General features: G+C 37.1%; 1 protein-coding gene across 5 annotated transcripts in view; it reads left to right on the forward strand.

Annotated features, from left to right (window-relative positions):
• RALGPS2 (Ral GEF with PH domain and SH3 binding motif 2) overlaps positions 1-9,689 on the forward strand; it is a 171,203-nt gene that overhangs the window by 89,853 nt on the left and 71,661 nt on the right. The gene's annotated exons all lie outside the window — the stretch shown is intronic.

Below are 9,689 nucleotides of genomic sequence, written 5' to 3' on the forward strand. Positions count from 1 at the left end.
TTACCTGGAATGGATTTTCATATTAAATTAGACTTTGGCCCTTAAGGTTTTTCATAGACTCTCATTTTTCTCTTAAAGATGAACCATTGGTAAAATAATACATTTTAGCTCTTTTGGTAATGATTTTAAAGAATGAAACAGTAGTTTGCAATGAAGTTTAATGCTGTGAAAACATGTAACATTAACTAAAGAAATTGATCAAAAGATTTATTGAATTTATTTTCAATATCATGAGTTCCTGTTATTTTGTATAGTTGGCAGATATTTTAGGGCGAATTATGAAAAGTAGTCTAAATGTTGGTGGTGTTGTTTTCTTGGATGGAATGAGTTGTTCAGTAGTGAAAACTTAGCTAAGTGCTGAGACAACCAAATGTGTATTTTAGATATCATTTGACTAAGAATTTGTCTCTTTACTATGTATTTTACAGTGTTTATAAATTCCAAGAACTATTTAATAATATTATAAGATTATTTTCAAAAAAAAGGAACAATGCTTTGTTAGGTGTTTGAATGAAAGGAAGTCTCAAACTGTCCCATTTTAAAATGTAAATTTAAATATAGAAAATATAGAGTATTTTGTTTCTTTCTGAATATCCCTTTTTTCATCTCTATCTCCACTATCTTCATGTAATTACTCATACTAGATTTCACTGTAACTATTTTTGAAAGTAATTGGAAAAAACCTGTTATTTCTTCAACTATCTTAGTGTCCTCTTTGAAGTCTTTATAGTACCAATGACTAGAAGACAAGGTAGGGACATAGGCAATTGATAACTTTCTCATTCAGTTGAAATAGAGCATCTGCCTTAGTTTGTCAGAGAAGACTGAACTCATTATTAGGACCTTGTAGGACATCCTAGGATTCCAGTGGGAATAGGGAATGTTGCACATACTGTGTTGAAGGCAGAATACCCCCAAGCAGAGCATGGATAAGGGCCACTACATTCCAGAATATTGTGTCCTGTTTCTTTGATCAACAGTACAGGACCGTAGTACACATGACTCCATCAGAGAGGCTCAAAGCTGGATATTTGGAGAGACTTTCTGCATATGCTCCACTTTTCACCATGGCCTTGGCTGTGCCCATTCTTGAAAATGTCATTGGGAGTGAAGAGGAATAGAGGATTTTTTTTAAATCACCAATATCTTCATACTTTCTAAGAACATAAACTTTTTACAGCTTAAAGAACATTAGACCGAGAATCAGCAACCCTCATTTCCAAAATGGCTCTTCCCTACTAACTTTAGAAGTCATTGAATTGTCGTCTTTGAGCCTTGTTCTCTCTACCTAGAAGTAGCACACCTAGGACCAAAATCATGTTCTTCTTTCAGCTGGATGGGACCATTGTGATTTTTTCTAATTCACTTACTTTATAATTAAGAAAATTAAGGTCCAGAAAGGTGGAAGGCCTGACTTATAGTCTGAAGATCTAGTTACTGACAGATTTACATTCCGAAGTCTTGATCTGGTATCTTTCCAATTGTACCTGTTCAATTCTCATTCCAAAATTTACTGATTCTATGTTTATGGCTGTTTCCCATTGAAATGTTTCTCTCAAATTCCACTATTTGTATCTTTTAGAAAAGAAAATTAAGGGGCGCCTGGGTGGCTCAGTCGGTTAAGCATCCGACTTAATTTCTGCTCAGGTCATAATTGTGTGGTTCGTGAGTTTGAGCCCCACATCGAGCTGTGCACTGACAGTGCAGAGCCTGCTTGGGATTCTCTCTTTCTCTCTCTCTCTGCCCCTCCCTTGCTCTCACTCTCTCTCTCTCAAAATAAATAAATAAACTTAAAAAAAAAAAGGAAATTAGGATTCTTTTCTGTTGAAAATGAAAAAAATGAATATAAATCTTGGTGCCATGATGTCTAGATTAGGAGTCTGCTTTACATTTTTCCACAGTGGAGACTTTGGTACAGGATTTGAAGTTGTAATGCATGTGCACCCATTTTTGCCCTGTCATGCACATAGAAGGGGAGCAAACCAGCAGCATAGTTGGAGTTGAGTGGAATCTGGAAAAGTTGACTATTTCTTCCCAGCCTTGGTACCTGAAACAAACACAGTGGTTATTCCTATTGGTTAAAGCAAATGAGACAAATATTGAGATGCAGAAGTTGATGTAGAGAAAATTTCAGAACCATTATCTTTTCTGTGCCTTCAATTTGGTCTCCAATGATTGACTCCTCCTTTTTTCAGTTCCCTTTCATTTTACATGTTCTCATGACCCAGACTCTTCTTTTTCACTGTTACTATGTAATTTTCCTTCACTGTACCGAAGCTGATTAAAAAGTACTCTATTTCTTTCTACTTTTCTTGCTGTTTTCTTTTGCTCAGCATGCTGTTATCTCCCTCTTCACTCATAGAAATGTTCCCTATAAGGCCACCATGATTTCCTAGTTGGAGTGTTTGATAGGTGTTTCTCAAGCCTCATCTTAATTTTGTGAGGTTGATAGTAGTTATTTCTGCTTTTTGAAATTCTTCAGTAGTAGTGCCAGTCTCTTGGTTTATGTTGTATGTTTCTGGCATTTGTTTTATTGATTCCTGTTTCTCTGCCTTTTTATTACATCTGTTCTTCTAAAAGTCTCAGTCCACTGCTTTTACTTAGTCTGTACTCTCTGGAGTGGTCAGTCAGATTTTTCTATAGTTCTCCTGAAAGCTCCCAAATCTAGCCCAGCAACTCCAGTACATCCAGCTGTCTAGTAATTTTCAGTGCCTGGTAACATTTTGGATACTCAGAAACTGATTGAATAAGATATCTATCTGTAGGGAACTCTGATTCAACATGTTTAGAAGTAACTTCATCATCCTTCTTCCTTCAGACCTGTCTTACCTCCTTATATGTTGGTAGTCTCCATGTAATAGTTCATCCCTACGCTAGTTTGGGAAGAAGCACCTGAGATTCTGAGATAATTATGGAACATTTGGCGCAAACATTTGGCAGACTGGAGAAAGGAAAAGTTAATGTTTGTCAGATAAGTTATTATGACTCAATTTAGTTTGTTTCCATCTTAAAAATAACCCTTTTAATGCAGTGACAGTTTTGTTGTATAGCAAATCTTGAGGTTAAATGTATTTCATCTATCAAAACATACATGCTTTTTCTAAGAAAATGTGAAGCATCATCAATTTATACAACTGTGTGACTACTTGATTTATTTTACATATTAGCTGGTTTGTTGTTTCATTCCTGATCTTTAATACTGAAGTATTAAAGAACCAAGACCAACAACAGTTTATATCCTGTTAATGTTTACTTTTTTCATATTTTCTTCTAATGTAAAATTAATGAAGACTGTGTTTTTTATTTAAGTTGTCTTGGTTTCAGAAGCCTTTCCCACTCTTAGGAGACGAGGCCTAGTGCAGTTGTCACAAACGTCAGTATTTACAAGATGCTATTGAATAGGACAGAACTTGCCCTAGAGGGGCGCCTGGGTGACTCAGTTGGTTAAGCATCAGCTTCAGCTCAGGTCATGATCTCACAGGCTGTGGGTTTGAGCCCTATGTCGGTGTCTGTGCTGACAGCTCAGACTGGAGCCTGCTTCAGATTCTGTGTCTCCCTCTCTCTCTGCTCCTCTCCTGCTTGCGCGCACTCTCTCTCTCTCTCTGTCTCTCTCTTTCTCTCAAAACTAAAAAAATTACAAAAAATTTTTTAATAAAATAAAAAAAAGAACTTGCCCTAGAAATGTTGGAAAGATGCTACTCAGTATGCATATTGGTAGCTTCTATTTAACTGTCCCTTTTCAGTATGCAGAATTTGCATAATGCTGCCCTTTATCCCTTATGTTGCAGAGGTTTTTATGGAAAGAGTATCAACCAAAAAAATCTATACGGCATAGAGAAAAGGGGAAGGCAAATCATCTGTTTTTTTCTTTTCTTCTCTCTCTCTTTCTTTCTATGTTTATTTATTTTGAGAGAGAAGAAGGAGAAGGAGGAAGGGGCAGAGAAGAGTAGAGGGAGAAAATCCCAAGTTGGTGCCACTCTGTCAACGCAGCCTGATGTGAGATTCAATCTCCCAAACCTTGAGATCATGACCTGTGCTGAAATCAAGAGTCAGACATTTACCTGACTGAGCCACCCAGGAGCCCCCAAATCACTTTTCCTAACACAAGATAGAATCCAAACTTCAGTGCTTTTGCCTCTAAGAATTATGACCAAAATCAACCATTCTTAGAAAAGCTTAAAAAAGGAGGTGGCAGTTTATATGCTGATAAAACTCTTACTTTGATACTGCCAAATTTATCTACAGTATGGATTAAATTATGAGAAGTAGATTTTCTTGGCTTTCAACTCATCATCCCTTGCAAAATTGTCTCTTCTATTGGTTTGCATTCAAGGTAAAAATTAGTCAGCCTGGACAATACAGTGAAAAATTCTTAGAATAAGGATACAGTATTTCTGGAGAGGAATAGTTTGGCAAATCTCAAGGAAAAAATGGTTTTATATGAGAATTATTGCTTTAAATCTGAAAATTATTAACAGCTCTCATTTGTTCTTGTCACTGGAGAAAAATCTTAAGGGGCTTATTGAAGAATTTGGCGTGGGAAGTTTTGCTTTGCTGAAGAGAGAAAAATAGGACATTGTGCTAAAATAATTGAGCTGGATGAAACATAAATATTATTTCACGTGCATATCCTAGCCTCATTTCTACTTTATTCGTGTATTTTGGGGTAAAGCAGTAGCTTAACAAGCTTAGGATGCTTTCTGGAAAAACATAATAAAAAATAAAGAGTTGTCGTTCTTTTTATTGCTTTTGATCAAGTAGAAGCAAAGAAGTTTCTGTAAAATCTCCTGCCCTTCTGTAGCACACAAGTACATTGTTTTGATGTGTCTAGGTGTGATTCCTCTCACTCTTGTAGAGAACCCCCCCCCCACACACACACACACAAATTCACAAATTTTTGATTTGTTAGATTTTCATAATAGTCCTTTTTTTTTTTTTTAAGAAAAGAAAAGCTGTCCTTAAAACTTTCTGTAATATAGCATCCCCTCCATCTTCAATTCTGAAAAGCACCGTTTTGTTTTTATAATGTTTTAATTCATCTTTCCCTCAGCAGAATGTAAGCTCTAATCTCTTGGTTCAAAACTTTATCCTTAGCATCTAGAACAAAAGTAGGTACTTACTATTTGTTGGTTGAATTAATTAAATGATTGCTTTCTGGCTCTTCTTATTGTTCCAGTAACTTTGTTTTAAATACAATAGATTTCTTTGTGAGGCAGTTTTACAATCAGTCAACTTCCCACCTACCCCAGTTTTCCTTTGGTGCTTCAGCTGGCCAGCCAGTATTTGCACAGCAGGCCACAAAATGGACTTTGTCCCTGCCCTTACGGAACTTAACATCTCTTCAATACCAAAGGCTCAGATCCAACATTACCTTGTCAGTAATCTCTTCTCTCTCCTGTGTCGTGGAAGAAGTACATTTATTTCTTTGCCAGCCTTCGTCAGTGGTGCCCTCATCACACTTGATGAAATGTTTAAAGCATGCCTAAACTTACAGTGGTCTCCAGATTTTATCTGATCCTCTGTTTTACAATAATTGTTAACTTATCTTGATCTTTTAATAGGATGCAGTTCTTTATTTTACTTTAGTTTTAGAAACTTCTGCTAACCTGTGTATAAATGTTTTCGAAGATATTAGGTGTTCATTCACATTTTTATTCAGATAACTTTGACAAAATCCAAAGCTGTATGTAGCTGTATGGAAATTAAAGGGATTTCCCCCTTCCCCTTTTCTAGAGTATAAAAGACTCTGACACTGGTCTCAAAAATGTCTAATGGTCAGGGTACCCGGGTGGCTCAGTTGGTTAAGCATCCTACTTTGGTTCAGGTCGTGATCTCATGGCTCGTGAGTTCGAGCCCCACGTTGGGCTCTGTGCTGACAGCTCAGAGCCTGGAGCCTACTTTGGATTCTGTGTCTCCCTCTCTCTCTCTCTCTGCCCCTCCCCAGCTCATGCTCTGTCTCTGTCTCCTTCAAAAATAAATAAACATTTTTTTAAAATGTCTAATGGTCAAAAAATGTCATTGGCCTTTGATATTTTAAGACTTTTATTCCCGGGGCGCCTGGGTGGCTCAGTCGGTTGAGCGCCGACTTCGGCTCGGGTCATGATCTCACGGTCCGTGAGTTCAAGCCCCGCGTCAGGCTCTGTGCTGACAGCTCAGAGCCTGGAGCCTGTTTCGGATTCTGTGTCTCCCTCTCTCTGACCCTCCCCCGTTCATGCTCTGTCTCTCTCTGTCTCAAAAATAAATAAACGTTAAAAAAAAAAAAATGTTTAAGACTTTTATTCCCTTTCCTTTCTTTGGTTTGATTTGTAGATAATATACACCATGGAGTACTTTACCTTATTCTTCTCACTAGATTATATATTATATTCTAAAACAGCAATAAAGCATGTTTGGTCATTTTTGTTTGAATCCCAGGAATGAGCTCTGACCAAATGGCAGCCAGCCCTGGCTTTCTCTTTAGCCAAAATTACATCTGCATTTTCCATTACCTCATTTATATTCTTTTTGCTCTCTTTCTTTTTTTATATATTTAAAATTCCTCTAACATTCTTTCATGGTATATTTTCTGAAGTTTACTTTAGATCACTTGAGGACTTGTGATATAAAAAGGCTGGGGATAGGGTTGCATTGATTTCTTTCCCCTGTTCATAGTCTTTCTTTAAGAGCTTCTATCTTGAAAATAAATAATGTATAGCAGTTTACAGATCTGCGTTTTAATCATAAACAGAATCAGATCCCCCACCCCCACCCCCAGTTCCAGCAGCTTTGCTGGTGGCATTTCTGGTTGCTGATGTTTCCATAATTGCAGTAAAAAAAAAAAAAAAATTTGCAATTTTTTGAGCAAACCTTAACAGAAAAATAATAAAAATCTTAATAACTAACATTTATTCAGCACTTAATCCTGTATGCCTGACACTGTGTATTTTACATAAATTGTCTAATTCTTAACAGTTTTATAAGGTAAATGATATTATATTCACATTTTACCAGTGAAGAAACTGAGACAAAGAAGGTTAAATGGACTTACATAAAGATACGTATTATGGGGGCGCCTGGGTGGCGCAGTCGGTTAAGCGGCCGACTTCAGCCAGGTCACGATCTCGCGGTCCGTGAGTTCGAGCCCCGCGTCGGGCTCTGTGCTGACAGCTCGGAGCCTGGAGCCTGTTTCGGATTCTGTGTCTCCCTCTCTCTCTGCCCCTCCCCCGTTCATGCTTTGTCTCTCTCTGTCCCAAAAATAAATAAAAAACGTTGAAAAAAAAAAAAAAAAAAGATACGTATTATGGGCACCTGGGTGGCTCAGTCTTGATTTTGGCTCAGGTCTCACAGTTCCTAGGATCAAGCCCTGCATCAGCTCCATGTTTAATGTAGAACCTGCTTCGGATTCCTCCTCTCTCTCTCTCTTTCTCTCTCTCTCTCTCTTTCTCTCTCTCTGTCTCTCTCTCTCTCTCTCTCCCCCTGTCTCCCCCTCCCCTCCGCCTCTCCCCCCCCTTTCCCCAACTCGAGCTCTCTTGCTTTCAAAAATAAATAAATAAATAAATAAATAAATAAATAAATAAATAAATATTTTTTAAAAAGATAAGCATTATATTTCATTTACAGTTCAAAGAAATAAAGCATTAGGGAATAATATTAATGTTTTGGGAATCTGTATTGGAATTAAAATTTTGAGTTCATTTGTCAGTCTTTCCTATAATTATCTGTAGACTTACTTACAATTTAGTAACTATTAACCCCACTGATAAAATTGAAAACTGAGCTTATTTTTGTTTATTTTTATTTATTTTTTTAGTGTTTGTTTATTTTGAAAGAGAGAGTGCGCAAGCAGGAGAGGGGCAGAGAGAGAATCCCAAGCATGCCCCACAATGTCAGCACAGAGCCCAATGTAGGGCTCAAACTCATAAACTGTGAGATCATGACCTGAGCTAAAATCAAGAGTTGGATGCTTAACCTGCTGAGCTGCCCAGGTGCCCAGAAAACTGAGCTTATTTTTAGATGGCTTTTGGGAGAAGTAGGAGAGGAGGGGGGCTTGGCATTGTGAGTGGAAGCATTCTTTTCTTACTTGGTTGTCTTTTTATAGACACTAAAATAAAAGACTAAGAATCTGTGAGGGTATAATCTTTAACTTACTATTAAGTATATAAAAACTGTATCTTACTAGTATAGGTTTATAAGTAATTGTAAACATCTTCATAATTGCAGAGGTGTTTACAGACTTAATATATTATTACTCGTAGGAGTCCTAAGAAATATAACACTAGAAGAATTCGCACTCTCATATCATGACTTACAGAGTCAAGTGAGCACTGGACTAAAAATTTGGTCGTTCTACTCTACCAAGCTTGGAGCCTGGGGATAGGTTTGTTTGTAGATACCTACTGAATTTCAAGGCAGTGTCTAATATTGGCATTATTCAAAATCTCAAGTTTTAAAAGTCTACCTCAGAGATGCCAAGTTTCCTAGACATTGATGGCATCTCCCATTGAGTACAGAATGGAGTCTAAATCATTCTTAGGATAAGCTTCATTTCATTTATTAAAAATGACTGAATCCTTCTGTAAAGCATCTCCAAAGTTAGAGTTCAGTCTTATTGAAGGTCGGGCAACCATGTCTTTGTTCCTAAGTGACCTGCTAAGTAACTAGCCATTGGACCACACAAGTGACCTATCTAATTTCTCAGAAGATCCTCACTTGGCTTAAATTCTTACTATGACTGTCTTCACCTTAGTTTTTCTTTATCTTTTCTTGTGATCCCAGCTCTTAACTATCTGCCATAATAGTTTGTCATAGCTCTGTTAAGTTAGCAAATGAAGAGCTGGCTACTGTTCATATCCTCATTTTATAGATAAGAAAACTGTTTTTATGGATAAAAACTGCTCAAGGTAACACAGCTAGTAAATTGGTAGAGTTGGGCCTCAGATCCAAGTAGTACTGACTTTAGTACCTATACTTAGCCATCATATAATTCTGCTTCTTATTCCCTGCTCTACAGGAGCTCCAGAACAGAGCTATCTCGTGTCTATAAAGGAGAGCAGAATGGGCCCAGTGGCCAAGGTGGTTTAACATTGAGCCCATTTTTCTTGTTTGTATGTGGACTTTCACATCATTCTAGTTTTAATAAAACAATATTCTCCTGTGAAAGTTCTTTAAGACTTGTCTTTGATAGGGTTTTGGATGTTTACATGAAATGCTATATAAATGGAATGCCCTTGTACAATTTTATCCAATTAAGATTTGATAGAACAACTAGATTATCCAGAAATCTTACAGCAGATTTTTTTTTATTATTCTGGGGGTGGTAGGAGGGACTTCAAACCCATTTTAAGATAACCATAGGTAAAACAAAGAAAAGCACTACTTTAATATTTTGATGTTCTCTTGAAGCCTTCTTTGACCGGCATTTTCATTTTAACATACGACAGGAAAAACACTGGTCATGTTGGTGGGCTTGAGTTGTTCAAGTGATTATCTTCAGTCGTGGTAGGATTTTCTTTTTGCTTGAGCAGAAGTCTTCAGCGATTTCTCTAAAATTTTAGTTCACAAATGAATTAGGAAGGTCAACTGTAAGCAAGAACATGTTTCTGGAAAGAAATTGTTCCAGGAGGTTGGTAATAAGTTGTTAGATCCAAAGTTGAGTAAAAGACACACGCGCACACACACACACAATAAGATGGAATTAACAAATTGGACTA

Source organism: Neofelis nebulosa, chromosome 15 (genome assembly GCF_028018385.1).
Source record: "Neofelis nebulosa isolate mNeoNeb1 chromosome 15, mNeoNeb1.pri, whole genome shotgun sequence".
In the NCBI taxonomy this organism is placed as follows: Eukaryota; Metazoa; Chordata; class Mammalia; order Carnivora; family Felidae; genus Neofelis; species Neofelis nebulosa.